This window comes from Lemur catta, chromosome 1 (assembly GCF_020740605.2).
Source record: "Lemur catta isolate mLemCat1 chromosome 1, mLemCat1.pri, whole genome shotgun sequence".
Classification (NCBI taxonomy): domain Eukaryota; kingdom Metazoa; phylum Chordata; class Mammalia; order Primates; family Lemuridae; genus Lemur; species Lemur catta.
The window spans coordinates 43,090,643-43,107,942 of record NC_059128.1 but is presented as its reverse complement, the minus strand read 5'-3'; the positions used below and the strand labels follow the sequence as shown (position 1 = coordinate 43,107,942).

Genomic DNA, 17,300 nt, shown 5'->3' with positions numbered 1-17,300 from the left:
CACTCTGGGAGGCCGACACAGGAGGATTACTTGAGCTGAGGAGTTTGAGACCAGCCTGAGCAAGAGTGAGACCCCGTCTCTACTAAAAATAGAAAAAATTAGCGAGGTGTGGCAGTGTGTGCCTGCAGTCCCAGCTACTAGGGAAGCTGAGGCAGGAGGATCACTTGAACTCACGAGTTTGAAGTTGCTGTGAGCTAGGCTGACGCCACGGCACTCTAGCTTAGGCAACAGAGCAAGACTGTGTCTCAAAAAAAAAAAAAAATTGTTGCCTAGTAAAAAATTATACCAACAAATAGCTTTTAACAGAGCTGAAATGGAAACTTTTATTGGAATGAACCCCAACATTTGTTATATAAGATTTCTTTTTACACCCTATAGTTCAAAGAAAATAATTCTATTTTAGAGCTTCATATTTAAAGCATATTTTTCTTTCTTAAGAAAAATTGTTTTACAGTAGTTCTATTACAGTGTTTCTTTTTTTGGCCGAGATAAATTTTACTGATCAATTCTACTTTTAATATATACATTTTATACCAGGAGTTGTTTCCCTTTTATCAAACATGAGTTTATCATTTAAAGCCTCATTTTTCATCCTATATCCTGGAAAAATCTTGATACAAAAAGGAGATAATCTTAATTCACTCAGCAAAAGAAACCCACAACAATTTATTTTTATGACATATCAGCATAATGTAGTGGAGAGGTCACAGCCTCAGCAGCAGCAGACGTGGTCTCTAGGCTCCCAGTGTTCTAGTACAGTCTCTGGGTGGGAATTTCGCAACCTTGCTGATACCCTGTTTCCTCTTCCCCCATTTATAAAATGAGGGAAGCTAAAAGGGATGATCTCTAAGGCAGCACTTCTCACTCGTGAATGTGTAGGTCTTATTAAAATGTAAATTCTGTTTCAGTAGATTGAGGGAGAGGGCCTGACATTCCTCCTTCTAACCAGCCCCCAGGCAGGCCGATGATGCAGATTTACGGACCACACTTTGAAAAACAAGATTCCAAGGGACAGCTCGTATCTAAAATTTCTTGCATTTCATTAGCTCATGTATGTGTTCAGAGTACTGCCATTATTCATGTTTTAAGAATATATTTTAGATAGTTAAAAAGGACTTACTGTTGTTCAAGTTTTAAGTTAATTAGGGATCGGGATTACTGTTAAGGATTGCAGAGCACCAGATACATAAACACACACCTTATTTGTCTAGCCCAGTGGTTCTATTCCTAGCTGCACTTTAGGATGCTTTCAAAAATTAGCAGTGCCTGCCCACCTCACCCCCCTTGCATACAGCCCAGAGTACAATTTAACTGGTCTAGGGAGGAGCCCAGTCACTGGGTATTTCTCAAAAGCACTGCTTGTGATTCCAGTGTGCAGCCAAGATGGAGAGCCGCTGTAGGCCGGTCCCTCCAACTATGAAGGCACTCCAGGTATGGCCAAGTTGTTTTTAATAATACCCACAGCTGTTATCCATTAACTCAGTGCATTCTCATGGAAAGCTTAGTTAAATTATACAACTCACACAAACATTTCTCTTATTAACTTGTAACTAACTCAATAAGGGCTCTCAGCAAGGGAGATAATACAGAGAAACCCGTAGCTTTGTTTGGTCCTTTTTAGAAAAATAAAAAATTATCGGCCGGGTGCGGTGGCTCACGCCTGTAATCCTAGCCCTCTGGGAGGCCGAGGCGGGTGGATCACTCAAGGTCAGGAGTTCGAGACCAGCCTGAGCGAGACCCCGTCTCTACTAAAAATAGAAATAAATTATCTGGACAACTAAAAATATATATAGAAAAAATTAGCCGGGCATGGTGGCGCATGCCTGTAGTCCCAGCTACTCGGGAGGCTGAGGTAGTAGGATCGCTTAAGCCCAGGAGTTTGAGGTTGCTGTGAGCTAAGCTGACGCCACTGCACTCACTCTAGCCAGGGCAGCAGAGCGAGACTCTGTCTCAAAAAAAGAAAAAAAAAAAAAAACTTATCAAATTATAAGCACATTCTGGCCATAGGGAACACACTGGCTTTAAGGGAGGTTTTGTCCATTTTGTCGTTTGCATGACTCAACTTTAATAAAGCTGGCAGAAGCCAGTAGAAGCAGTAAAAGTTTCGGAATGTCAGCAGAACAATCACTCTCCAGAGAACAAGTCTTTCCATTATGTTGCAGTGGTTCAGAAGCCAGACTGTCAGGGTTGGAATCCTGGCTACACCATTTTCTAACTGTATGACCTTGGGCAATTTTCTTAACACCTGAATTTCCTCATTGGTAAAATTGGTAAAAAAAAAAAAAAAAAAAATGATGATTAGGCCGGGCGTGGTGGCTCACACCTGTAATCCTAGCACTCTGGGAGGCCAAGGAGGGAGGATTGCTCAAGGTCAGGAGTTTGAGACCAGCCTGAGCAAGAATGAGACCCTGTCTCTACTAAAAATAGAAAGAAATGATCTGGACAGCTAAAAATATATATTAAAAAAACATTAGCCGGGCATGGTGGCACATGCCTGTAGTCCCAGCTACTCAGGAGGCTGAGGCAGAAGGATCGCTTGAGCCCAGGAGTTTGAGGTTGCTGTGAGCTAGGCTGACGCCACGGCACTCACTCTAGCCTGGGCAACAGAGCGAGACTCTGTCTTAAAAAAAAAAAAAAAAAAAAAAAGATGATTAGGTTATGAAAGTGAAAATGAGTTAATGTGTGCGAAGTGTTGTTTTGTACAATGCCTGCTATATAGTAACTATTATCTTCTACCTCATGAAATTAGAAGTGCAATATTACTATTCCCCCCTTGAAAATTACATCTTAACATTGCCTTAGCAAGACTACAGGATATGTATATTTGTTCAGAGAATGATAGAAAGTGTAGTGTAGCTGCTGGCAGGACTGGTACAGTCATAAAGCCAGAAAAGTAAATTGAAACTGGTTTGTGGCAGACCTTATAGGCTGGGCTAAAATGTCTAGATTGATCCTGTTGGCAGTGGAGTGCCATTTGAATTTTTTAAGCCAGACTTGTAATTATTTTTCTGTATTAAAACAGATCAGTGCACAGTCTGGGAATTTCCAAGTACCTCAACTGTTCTTGAGCTACCAGAATATCTCTGCCCTACTTCTATAATTGATACCACCACAAGATTTACATTTGCAATTTGTGGCCATCCTGAAACAAAGACTCTCAAACCACTGACATTTCCATTTCTGGTGTAAGAAGATGACAGTTGAACAAAACCTTGAAGTCCCAATGTACATTTGACAGCTGCCAGCTGGCTATGGCTCTGGGGCAATTTTATCTTTCCCTTGAATCTTACAACAGATTTTGTATCATCTAAGTCACTCAGGAGATTTACATTCCAGTTTCCTAGCAAGAACCAAATCAAAGCAAGAGAGTAAGATAAGTGGGAATAATATCATGGATTATCCTGGAACAGTTGAAGCCTTCCAGGTACTACGGGAATTTCTTACAATTGAGAGAAATCACTATCCTGCTCTCAAGTAGCTCACAGGTTTAGGGTCAAGGAATTTACAAGTGAGAGTTAGGGCTTGGCAGATAAGATACAGAATGTGAAAATTTATATAGGATGTGAATTTTGCTCAAATAGTCTTACACGTTAAAACAAGAATATGTAAAATTACATAGCCTGACTCTGAGTTTCTACTTAAGAAGACAACAAAACACTCAAATGTATTCCTCCCAACTCACAATATTTTGGGAAGTAGAGTTGAAGTGATGTGACTTCTAAACCTAGTTCTTGATTTGGGAGAGTTATTTAACATTTAAATTTCTGTACTCCCCAAAATAAATGATAGTAACAAATTGTCAATCATCCTGATGTGCAAAAGGTCAACAAATGCTAAGTGAGTGCTTACTATGTGCTAGCCTGTATGTTTTATTCATTAAATCCTCACCATAACCCTATCGATGAGTTAATATTATTAACCCCATTTTGCAGATAAGGAGCTTGAAACAGAATAAGTAGCTTGCCCAAAGCCACAGAGCTCAGAAGTGGCAAAGCCAGGATTCAAACAGGGAATTAGAGTTCGTGTAGCTCCAATAAAATGCAGTCACTGCCCTGAAGAAACTTAGAGCCTAGTGGGAGGAAACAGAGCATGTACAAACGTGTTTACAATATGAGGTACATCTTCAGGAAATCAAAAGGACAATAATGTTGAGGGAGGTTAAGGGAGAAGAGAAAAGACATTGTTGCCAAAGTCAAAAGGCTTCTGAGAAGAGTGGAATTAGAAAAGGGGTGAAAAAAATGACTGCATATGATTTCAAGAGGTAGAGTGAAGACTTTCTGGTTAGAGGAAACAATATGAACAAAAGCATGAAAGCAAATATCAGGCATATTTGTGGTGTATCATTACTGTGCTTTAGTAAAGGAGTGTGGCAGGGTGGGTGGAAAGAGACTGTAGAAGCCTGGAGAGGTAATAGTGGTCTGAACCAGCTGGTAGAGGAAGAGAAAGAAAGAAATCTGTGAGACACTACAAAGAACACTGAGAATTTGGCTACTCTTTAAGCCTATGTTTAATTCAACTTTGTTGGGGTGTCTAGTCCTGTATCTGGTACAGAGTGGACTCTAAAGTCATGTTTGTTGATTGCATGAAGGAGAAAAAAATGCCAGAAGGAACCAAAGATGGGTCAGAAGTAGACTGGGTATAAGTAATTCAATAAATACCATAAAAGAACTCTGGTTGTACACATAAGTAAATAGTGGAGCCATGAAATTTAAATAGAGAAATCCAGAAGAGAAATTGGTTTAGAGGACTGCCAGTCTACCTCACGAGGTTATGGCAAAGATAAAATCAAACAAGGTTAACACAGTGCTTCTGTACCTCTATTTGAGGTATATTTATTTGCATTCATTTGTTTACTAGACATTCTTGAGCATTCTCTGTGCCGTGTATTCATTCATCAAGTATTAGCATCTATAATCTGTGTTACAAGGATGAACATAAATAACACTTCTCTGAGAAACTCACTATCTAGTGGTGGAGGTAGAAATGAATAGCCAATACTTATTGAATATTTACAATATGCCAGGCATAAGTACTTTGCATATTGACACATTTTATCTTCATAACAATCCTGTGAGGTATATAATATTACTATTGGTAGTAGGCAGAACAATAGTCTCCAAGTGTCCACGTCCTAATCTCTGAAACCTGTGACTATGTTATATGATACGGCAAAGAAGAATTAAGCTGCAGGTGGAATTAAGATCGCTGATCCACCAACGTTGAGAAAGGGAGCGTAGCCTGGGTTATCCAGGTGAGCCCGGTGTAATCACTTGGGCCTTCCAAAGTAGAAGAGCAGGAGGCAGAAGAGTCAGAATCAGAAGGAGATGTGACAGTGAAAGCAAGATGCGGCAATGGAGTGATGCCATGTCTTAACCCACCATTGCTAGCTCTGAAGATGGGCCTGCTGACACATTGACTTTAGCCCAGTACAAAGGATCTATTTTAGACTTCTGACCTACAGAAATGTATGATAGTGCATTTTTGCTGCTGTAAGCCACCAAATTTGTGGTATTTATTACAGCAGCAATAGAAAATTAATACACAGTTCTACGTTTAGAAATGAGGAAATGGAGACACAGAAAGATTAAGTTAGTTGTCCAAATCTTGCTTACTTAAATTGTTATTTCTTGGAAGCTTCCTGGTTTTTTCTTATACTTCTCTGGCCACTTTATCTCAGGTTCCATGCAAGATCCCCTACCTTTACCCAGTCTCTAAATGTTAGTGTTTCTCAGGGATTTCTCCCAAAGATACTCTTTTCTTTGAATTCTCTTTCTCATCTATTCCCAGAGTTTTCAATACTGTTTATAATACTGTATTATACTGATGGTTCCCAAAGTGATATTTCTAATAGGGACCCTCTCCTCTGAACTCCACACTAGTAAGCTTAGCATCTGCCAATTTAACATCTTTATTTGGATAGCTTATAAATATTTCAAACCTAACATATTCAAAACAGAGTCAATTCTGACTGCAAGAGCAGTTCCCCACTCCCACATTCAGTTACATTTGGCTCAGAAAGCTGAGTCAAGCTTCATTCCTGTCTTATCCTCAACTTCCGCATTCATCCCACCAGCACTTAATCCCAGTCCATCCATTTTTGTCTGCCTTCACTACTGCCAGCCTGGTCGCAGCCACCAGCATTCTCATGTGGAAAACTATAGTAGTTTCCCAACAACCTCTCTGTTTCTATCCCTGTTTGTCAACCTCATCTGCTACCATTGCCCTTCATTAATTCACTTGTTTTCAGTCACTGGGCTTCTCTCACTGTCTCAACCCCCAAAGTGTCAGCCTCAAGGTCTTTATATCTGCTATTTTTTGTGGGGTGTACACACACGCCTTTCACCTATCTATTACTTATTCTTCAGTTTGTCAGGTTAAATGTCTCCTCAGAAAGGGCAACACCAAACCATGCAAACGAAAGTATGTTTGCTCTGCCACCTGACCTCTCCCCAACTTTATTCTCTATCTCAATCCCATTGTTTCCTTCTTATTTACTTATTATAATATAACTTGCAGTTATTTGTCATTTGGTTACTTGGTTTTTGTTTTTGTTCTTCTAGAATGTTAATTCCATAAGGGCAGGGACTATGTCTGTCTCGATTATGAGTATAATCTGCAGAGCCTAGTACTGTGCCTGACATACAGTAGTAGTAGGTGTTCAATAAATATGTGTTGGATGTTGAATAAATGTTAATGTACAAAGTTCTGTTTAAAATGGTACAGGAGAATGATGTTAGCAATATAATAGAGTACGAGAGCCTTTGTCTCCTCACAAATAGGCAGATACCTGTGAATGAAAATAGCCTTGGGAGGGCTTAAGGGTCCAATTATCTGCAGCATTCAGCAGAGCAAAAAAAAGGAGACTAACCACACAGAAAGGACCACGGGAAAGATCAGCATGCCCAAGGCATATGGAGATGGCTAGGAACATTGTACACTGTAAATATGTACAATTTCTGTTTGTCAATTATTAACATATCTTAATAAAACCAAAAAATGAAAATAAAATGGTAGGATACTCTATATCAAGAATGCTATGACTATTTGAATAGTGAATTTGAACTTAAGTCAATGGTCAACATTCAGTTGAATTTACATTTTATAATGTCCTACTTTATTCCATTAATTGTACTTACCTATACATTAAATCAACTATGCATTTCAAAGTAAAATTTCATGTTATGACAAATTTGATATATTTTTTACCCAAAACATTTTTGTACCAGTTAGCTTCTTTTGGCCTTTGCTTTACAATTGTGGTAAACCACATGGTGCAGATTCAGAGAAAAGAATAAACTAGACTGGCACACAACATCATTCTTTTTTCTTCAGAAGTTAGAGGTTGTAAAGAGAAGAAGAGGGCCAGGCATAGTGGCTCCCGCCTGTAATCCCAGCACTTTGAGAGTCCAAGGCGGGAGGCTCTCTTGAGCTCACGAGTTTGAAACCAGCCTGAGCAAGAGTTGAGACCCTGTCTCTACTGAAAAAAGAAAAAATTAGCCAGGCATGGTGGCACATGCTGCTAGTCCCAGCTATTTGGGAGGCTGAGGCAGGAGGATTGCTTGAGCTCAGGAGTTTGAGGTTGCAGTGAGCTATGATGATGCCACTGCACTCTAGCCTAGGCAAGAGAGCGCAACCATGTCTGAAAGAAAGAAAAAAGGAAGGAAGAAGGGAAAAGGAAAGGAAAGAGAAAGAAAAGAAAAGAGAAGAGAAGAAAGAAAGAGTAGAAGGTTATGGGACAGGTATATTCATAGGAGCTCCCCAGTGAGAAAAATAGGATATGAATGATTCTTACTACATACAGAAAATGATTAACACTTCTCAGCTAGGTGTTTGAAGATGAGCAACAAATGACAAAATACACTAATAGGAAAATGGAATAATAATTTTGACATATCTAACCTTAAATAACATTATATTTAAATCATCATTCTTCTTCCATCCTTTATTAAAGCAACATGTACCCAATTCACGAAAGAGGACAAATGGAAATGTGGGATCTCTAAGTTGATGGATAATATTCAGTCAGTAAATTTTTATTTTGAGGCTAAACCATGCTAGGTGTTTTTGAAAATATCAAGATGAATGAATCACAATACCTGATTTCATAGAGCTTACCATCTGTCTGGGAAAACAAGGCAAAAGATGCTGCTATGATTTGAATGTTTGTCCCCTCTAAAACTCATGCTGAAACTTAATCCCCAATGTGGCAGTAATGAAAGGTGGGCCCTTTAAGAAGTGGTTGGGTCATGAAGGCAGAGCCATCGTAGGTTACTGGGTTATCATGGGACTGGTGGTTTTATAAGAAGAGGAAGAGACACCTGACCCAGCACACTCAGCCCTCTTGTCATATGATACCCTGAGCACCTCTGGGACTCTGCAGAGAGTCCCTACCAGATGCAGTCCCTCAACTTTGGACTTCTCAGCCTCCATAACTATACTAATAAGTTTTTTTCTTATAAATTACCCAGTTTCAGGTATTCTGTTATAAGCAACAAAACGTGGACTAAGACAGATGTAAAGAGTCAAGCAACACATCAGGACCAGAGATTTCACAAGGCAGTAAGTACGTGAGTAACTGACAGCACATGTGTTCTCAACACAACAGACGTGGTGTCAAATTCTAGCTCTAAATCTTGACCAGCTGCACGACTTTTGTCAAGCTGTCTAACCTCTGAGTGTCAGTTCCTCCTCTGTTAGAAGAGAGGATTATAGAAACATACCTATGCCTCATGGGGTCATGAGAGGATAAAGAGATAATCCATATGGAGTACCTGTCGCTGAGCATGGCACAAAGTAAACACTCATTAACTTTAACTATGTGACTATTTTAGTCTTTTGTAGGTTTATAAGTAATTGTTTATATGAATGGAGATGGAAAAAGGCCTTTGAAAATTGTTACAAAATTGTTATTTGTTTTAAAGAATTTATCATAAACTTACCAACATAATTGGGACTATATTCCACTATAATAGTTGTCAGAAGTTTTTGACTTTGAGATGACACTTTCTGGAGTTAGAAGGCTCTTTTCTTCTTATAAGATGCCTTTCTTTCAATTAGATGTTGCCATAGGCAAGAGACAGGGGATCCTATTTATGATTACATGCCTAATATAAAAATTTAATTATTCAAAAAACTTATTTCAAAAGATATAAAATAATATCATGGAGAGGCCCTGCCTTTTAAAAAGCATATATGTAGTTATGGAGAGAAAACATGTGCATGAAAAACTGTATTATAAAGGAATGTATATCATTTTGTTTGGGCATATCCTCCTCTCTTATGGTTTTAACTGCCTCTTGCATTCTGATGACTCCCAAATCCATATCTGGTACCTTAACCTCTCTTCTGAGCCTCAGATTTGGAGGTTCAAACGATGGCTGAATAGGTCCATCAAACATAGCATGTGTAGAACTACACTCACCATCTTGCTGCCTGATATCTACTGCCCCTCAGTTATCGCTTCTTGTTAGTCACTCATGCAAGAAACTCAAGAGTTAGCCTAAATTGCTTTCTCCCTTCTCCCCAAATGCCATCAATCCTCCAGTCCCCTAGATTTTGCCTCCTATATTTTCTTCATATCCTTCCCTTCCTCTACACTGATATCGCCACTATCCTAACTTTGGCCCTAATTTTCTCTCATGTAAATTATTTTAAAGCAGCCAAATTGGACTCCCTGCCTTATTCCAGCCTGCAGCCAGACCACATTATGGTCAGAGTCATCTGTCTAGAAATTAAGCTGACCTCTCTTGTTTAATATGCTTCAATGTCTCCCTCTGTTTAATAACTCCCTAATATTGTCAGGGCAAAAACCAAGCTCCTTGGCATAGCATACAAGGTACTTTAAGGCTAGACACCTTCCCACCTTTTCCAGTTCAATTATTCATTCATTTTTTTCACTCATTCAACTCATTTTTATTGAATGCCTACTATAGAATAGGCATTGTTCTAGGCACTGGGAAAAGACTAGGAAAAACACAGGTGAGATTCTTACCTTCATAACCATGTATTCTAGTAAGAGACACAGCAAAAAAGAAAAAGGACTATAATGTCAAGTAGTGATAATCCATATGTAGAAAGGTAAAACAGTGTAAGGGGACAGCTAGATGGAGATCACCATTTTTGGTGGAATAATTAGAGAAGGCCTCTTTGAGGAGAGGACTCTTAAGCAAAGATTTTAATCAAGTTAAGCAAAGAACAATTTAAAAATCTGGAGAGAAGTGTCTCAGGAAAGACAGTGCAAATTTCCTGAGCTTGGAAAGCTTGAGGAATAGGTAGAAGACTGTTGAAGCTAAAACAGAGCGTGCAAAGAGGGGAGTGATGGTAATGAGGGTGGAGAGGCAGGCAGGGCAGATGGTGTAGGACTTTCTCCAAACTACATATAGTTGATTAATACACACAACAGAGATTCAAAATGATCCTGACAGGCTAGAATATTGTACAGAAAATTTAAAAGTAATTTAAACAAATATTAACTGTTAAGCCCTGTATTTAGCCTCATGATAGAAAATTCTAGGCTTCAAAGCAATTCCAGTTCAATAGATCCAAGTATATATAGTTAATTACAAGTTCAGAATTAGTTGGGAAAAAGCATGTTGCTTTTCAGCTATCTTAGCTTTAGTTGGTATTAATAGGAGTATAACACCCAGAATACAGGAAGTAATAAATCCCACATCATTCAGCAATGATGAGATAATATGTTATATTCTGGAGAGGACCGTACAAAAAAAACAGGCTATGTCCTGGAAGATGTGACCAAATGGTGGGAGATCTGGCAAACATGGGGGTTGAACAATGTTCTGGGGATGTATAACCTCAAGGGGAAAGACTGGGGGAGACATGGTTTTCCTGTCCTTCCAAGCTACTTTGGAGCAGAGGCAGCAGACTTCCTCCCTGTACTTCAGGGGACAGAGCTGGGACCAGCAGGGACAGGAGGCAGGTAAAGTGGGCTCTGACTCAGGATTGGGAGGAACCAGCAGACTGTCCCAAAAGGTAAGCCCTCTCTCTGTTCACCAGCTGGTTTTCAAGAAAAGACTGCAGCTCTCTGCGTCAGGGATTTTGAAGTGAGGAGGCTTTGTTCATCTAGTAAAGCTGGATTAAATGAACAATGTGGTTCCTTCCAAACCTAAGTTTATGTAATTTATTTACAAATTATTAAGAAAAGAAGTTAAATCATGTAGGTACCAGCCCTCTACAGTGTACTTACTTTTATAAATGTGAGGTAAGGCAGGAGGTGCCCACGGGTGTCTTGTCTCACTGTTTATCTTTTGTAGCAATTGTTTTGCTTCAGTCACTATTGCAACCAGACTGGAATTTCTGTCTGGTTTTACTCCATTAGTATAACGGTTAAGAGCATGAACTCTGGAGACAGAATGCCTCTGCTTGAACTTTGGTTTTAGCAGTGTGGATTTAGGGCACATTGCTTAGTCTTCAAGCCTCAGCTTCTCATCTGTAAATTGGGAATAATAGCCCTCTTGATAGAGTGGTTGTGAGGATCAAGTGAGATAGCACTCAGTGTGGTTCTTGTGACAGCAAACTCAGCGAACGTGACCTGTGATTATAGCATTATACTATTAGAAGTGATAACCCATGCCCTCCTTTGCAATGTATGCCCTGGATTTTACCCTTCAACTTTAATTCTGTCCTACTTTAGGGGCTGAGTGAGTTTGTTTTGGTAAACATTCTGCTTCAGGAATAGCAGAATTAAAGATAAAAAGTGTGGCTTGTTAAACAAATAAGTGGTAGCATATGGTGCTAAGGACAGGAACCTGGATCCCAGGTGTTCACTACGAGCTAGCTCTGTGACTGGGCAAATCACTTATCCTCTGCATCAGTATGAGTGGGTTAGACTGAATGATCTTTACATTCTTTCCTGGATAAAATATCTTATCCTAATAGGAGCCATGGGTGGAAAATAATGAATCATGAAGACAGAAGGAATGGGAAAACTGAAAAGCCTAAACACTGACTATTTAAAGTAGTCTTGAATCAGAGTATTTCCCTTGCAAGCTTTGCTGTGTAATTAATGGTCCTTGTGAGCTGTATAAACTAAGGCAATAATAACCATGTCTTCCAATTATAAAATACTATTAATAGAATTGCCCCCAATTTTAATAAGAGCGTACCTTGTTCAATTCAGGGGAAGCTAAAGGTGACACCAGCCAGACATTGCCACAGTACTCATCTTCAGTTCCCCCTTTATAGGCCTACATGCTATAGGAAGTGATCACAGCTGAAGGAAATAGAAAGTTGATGGCTCTATAACTCCAGTCTGTTGTTTATTTGATTTGCACTGAAATTCTGTATCTTGATTACAAGATCTTGAACAGTTTGAATTAAAAGAATCATTTTACTGCCAGATGACCGGCTGAAGCTTTACACTAAGCCAGAACCACACTCTCTATGGCGCAATGATCAGGGCACAAGGTCATGCTTACCTTCTCTCCTGGTCCCTTCTACTCCCTTTCCCCGATTTATCAAGCATCTATAATGTGAATACACTGTGCATGTAAAGAATAAGATGCAATTCCTGGTGTCAAGGAATTCACAGTGTCATAGAAGAAATAGACACATAAACAGATCACTCTAAGACAATGTGATACGTGCAGTGTAGAAATGTGTTTGGGGCAGTATCCGAGTGTTAGAGGAGAGCTAGCTGACCCAGATAAGGAGTAGGGAGGGAGGCAATTAAATGACAGAGAAGACAACTAGGCAACAATGGGAGTTGAATCTTAAAAGTTACATAGGAATTAGTCAAGTAAATGGAATAGGCATTGGGTGGGCATTCCAAACAGCAAGAACATAGGCATCGTGGCCAGAAACAGCATGGTAGCTATGAAGTACACGTTAAGCAGTTCCATGTTGCTGAATCATAATGTGCAGGGCAGGAGGTAGGAAATATAGACTAAAGAGGTTGGCGTGAAATGAACTAAAGAGATACATTTGTGTGACGCTAAGTAGCCTAGACTGGTAGTTCTCAAATTGTGGTCCATGGACCAGCAGTATCAACATCACCTGGGAAATTGGACATACACATTTTCAGGCCCTATCCTGTACCTACCAAATCAGAAATTCTGGAGGTAGAGTCCAGTTCAAAGATGATTCTGATACACACTACCATTTGAAGACGCTGGCCTAGACTTTATCCTGTAGTGGGAACGGAAGTTTTAAAAATTGTTAAGAAGAGTGACATAGTCAGATTTGCATTTTAAGTCTCTGCTTTTCATGTCTCTGCTTGCCCACAAAATTTCCATCCCCTTCTATAGCAAAGACAACACGATGACCTTCTAACTCAGAGAAATCTTTAAAACTTCATGGTCTTCTGGGCCACAATAGTGGATAGCAGGGCCCCAGTTTATCAGCCATTTGTGGAAGGCCATTTCCATTGCAACGTGCAATCTCATATTAATCTTAATCAAACAGTGCTACAAAATGATGAAGAGGATTCTGCCACAGTACCTGCTAGTTCTAGCTGAAAGATCAAATTCCTTTAGACCCACTGCTAAGTTCTGTTACCACAGTGGTGTCAGTACCTCAACCCACAACATTCAGGCTTTTCCTCCCCCTCACACCTGCCACCAGTGCTTCAGAACTTTATGAACCCCAGTCCAGGTTTTTCTTCCTTCCCAAGTTCCTGAATGTAACAGCCAAAAGAGAATCTATCTGGTCCCTAATCCTATGTCAACATCTCGGTTTAGTCTTTTCATTAATCCCACAAAAACAAATCAAGAACATGATATTAAATACATATTTCCCTTCTTTCATGATTTTAGAGATTATTACTCTAATGAAAGTCCACTTGAGAAAATGGACTTTTATCTAGGAAGCAAAGCAAATTATATTTTCCTACCTATTTATAAAAAACTATAGACCCTGGGTAGCATCAAGCTACTGGAAAGGAATGTGTCCTGAAAAAAAATCTTGGTCATAGGGATAATATCTTTATAGGCTACAAAAAATATATTTGGCCCATTTTAGAATATTGCCTTTTCATCAATGAAAAATTATTTTGTGAAAAATCCCATGCAGATACCATATATTTAAACTTTGATAAATTGGTCTATCCTAACCATAAATCTATAATTTTCAAGTTTTATTTTTAGCAGTGGAATGTTTTGTAAGTACCATTTATACCATCTTCCAATATATAAAATAAACAAAAAGTCAGGTCACTCTGGTTGAAGCTCAGGAAAGGGGGAACAGAGCACCACCTCTCTTAGCACCTTACTTGTCCCCTTTGACAGTCCCTGATATACTTACACAAGCTCATTGTTTCAGAATCATCAATCTAATTTCCTCTCGATAGGCATGGATATAATCCCACTCCACTAATAAGGCTGCTAGTAGTTGTATTAGTCAGATTCTTCAGAGAAACAGAACCAATAGGTTGTGTGTATGTGTGTGTTTGGTATATTCATTCTGTAAATATCTTTATATATATAATATATATCCCTTAAAATATCTTTATATGTAGATATACTTTTATATATAATAATATTTATATGTATAAAATAAAAATATTTTAAAGAGTTGGCTCATGTGATTGTGGAGGCTGGAAAATCTGAAATCTGCAAGAAATTCCAGCAGGAGTTGATATTGCAGTCTAGAGACAGAAATTCTCCTTTCTTCCTCAGGGCACCTCAGTCTTTTAAGGCCTTCCACTGATTATATGAGGCTCACTAATATTATAGTGGGTAATCTGCTCTACTCAATGTCTACTGATTTAAATGTTAGTTACATCTTTAAAAAATACCTTCACAGCAACATCTAGACTGGTATTTGACCAAATAACTGGGCACCATAGCCTGGCTAACTTGACACATAAAATTAACCATCACAGTAGTTGAGCATAGCTTGTGCTGAGTTTCCTATCTCCTGTATTAATAGTAATAAGAAAGGCTCTAAAGGGCCGGGCGTGGTGGCTCACCCCTGTAATCCTAGCACTCTGGAAGGCCAAAGTGGGAAGATTGTTTGAGCTCAGGAGTTCGAGACCAGCCTGAGCAAGTGTTTAACCCTGTCTCTACAAAAATAGAAAAATTAGCCGGGCATGGTGGCAGAGCGAGACTCTGTCTCAAAAGAAAAAAAAAGGCTTTAAAGAGTGGTGACCAGAGATGAAACATAAACATCTTGAAGTGCCAATATGGTCAAGGATGCTTCTTTGAAATGAATAATTTCCTAAACTAGAGGCCAAGCAATGGTCATAGGCAGAGTAAAGAAGGCCTAATTTTGGTGAATTTTGCTTATGTCAAAAATAAAGTCTAGGGTAGAAATTAATCACCAAAAGTCTGCCAGAAGCTGGCAGCTTTTCATTAAAGATCTGTTAATATCTGAGGTTGATAATTTGAGGTTGAAACTGCATCAGATTAGATCTTCATGCATAACTGTGACCTATTTCCTAAGCAGCTGGTTCTTGTTACCAGGGATGTCAGTGATGGAAATAAAATTTTTGCAGAGCTCATGCTTCTTACTCAAAGGACCTTTAGTTCTTCAACCTAAAACAAACCAATTCAGAAAGAAGTGGCTAAGTGATAACCAGGACACTATAGGTCATTTGTGCATTTAATCACTCAACAAACTTTTAGAGTGTAAGCTGTGATCTCTTGCACTGCACAGCCCAAGTCTCAGAAAGGGCCCCTCTAAACTGACTGCCAACCTGGACTACATAAATTACTATGCTGCTATCACCCTTATTCTGGCCTCAGCTGTTTTATCAGGGCAGCCTTTTTTTTCTTTTTCTTTTACTTGACAGCTAATATTGTATGTTTGTTTGTTGTTGCTTTTTGGGTCTTTTTTTTTTTTTTGAGACAGGGTCTCACTCTGTCACCCAAGCTACAGTGCAGTGGCATCATCATAGCTCACTGCAACCCAAGCTCCTGGGCTCAAGTGATCCTCCTGCCTCAGCCTCCTGAGTAGCTGGGACTACAAGGTACCACCACATCTGGCTAATTTTTCCTATTTTTTGTAGAGATGAGGTCTTGCTCTTCTCAGGCTGGTCTAGAACTCCTGGCCTCTAGCAGTCCTCCCACCTTGATCTCCCGAAGTGCTAGGATTACAGGCATGAGCCATTGTGCCTGACATTGTACGTTTTAAGTGCATTTGACATGCAGTTTTGAAGTATATATACATTGTGGAATGGTTAGCTCTAGCTAGTTAACAAATGCGTTACCTCACATAGTTATCATTTTTGTGGTGAGAACACAATCCACTCTGTTAACTATTTTCAAGAATACAATATATTGCCAACTATAGTCACCTTGCTGTACAATAGGTCTCTTGAAATTTATTCCTCCTATCTAATTATAATTATGTATCCTTTGACCAGCATCTCCCCATCACCCTTCCCCCTAAGCCCCCCAGCCTCTGATAACTATCATTTACTCTCTACTTCTGTGAAAACAACTTTTTTGGCCCCCACATATGAGTGAGATCATATGGTATTTGTTTTTCTGTGCCTGTGTATGTCACTTAACGTGATGTCCTCCAAGTTCATCCATGACATAAATGGCAGGATTTCATTCCATTTTATGGCTGAATGTTATTCCATTGTGTATGTATACCACACTTTCTTTATCCATTCGTTGCTGGACACTTAAATTGACTCTGCATCTTGGCTGTTGTGAATAGTGCTGCTGTCAACATGGGAGTGCAGGTGTCTCTCCAATATAATGATTTCATCTCTTTTGGATATATATGCAGTAGTGAGATTGCTGAATCATATGGTAGTTCGATTTTTAATATTTTGAGGAACCTCCATACAGTTTTCCATAGTGGCTGTATTAAATGTAAATTCTCATCAATAGTAAATAAGAGTTCCCCTTTCTCCACATCGTTGCCAACATCAATAGCCTTTGAGGTAATCTGGCACAAAAACTTTGCCCCGCAGAGAAGATGGTGACTATGAACAAGTCTAATTCTCTGCTTGAAGAAGTTTTGAGTGCTAAAAGGAAAGTTAATTAAAAGCAGCTGATAGGAGCAGCAAAGACTAAAAAGCACACACGAGTCAGCGGATAGGAATACAGAGATAACAAAGGCACAGAACATGACCTCGCAATCTAGCAGCAGTGTCTGACAAGAAAAAGAAAATTCTAATACAATATGATAAATATCACAATAGTGAGACACACAGGATGCTACGGGACTACAAAGGAGTACCTAGTCTAGCTGAGGAAGGTGACCAGCGATGGCTTTCTGGAGCAGGCCATACCTATAGCTGAAGAATAGTAATGGTAGAGTACTGCAGTAGGACTCCATAAACCTACCCAAACAAGCAGGTGACATGATGGCTCCCTAAAGGTAGAATTGGA

The 17,300-nt window shown here is 39.3% G+C and overlaps 1 long non-coding RNA gene across 1 annotated transcript in view; it reads left to right on the top strand.

Moving 5' to 3' along the window:
- The window catches only part of LOC123649162, a 69,701-nt gene that overhangs the window by 9,955 nt on the left and 42,446 nt on the right, over positions 1–17,300 (top strand). The window contains exon 2 of the long non-coding RNA XR_006738885.1: positions 8,469–8,559. This is a non-coding gene — a long non-coding RNA (uncharacterized LOC123649162). The remainder of the gene's footprint in view (positions 1–8,468; positions 8,560–17,300) is intronic.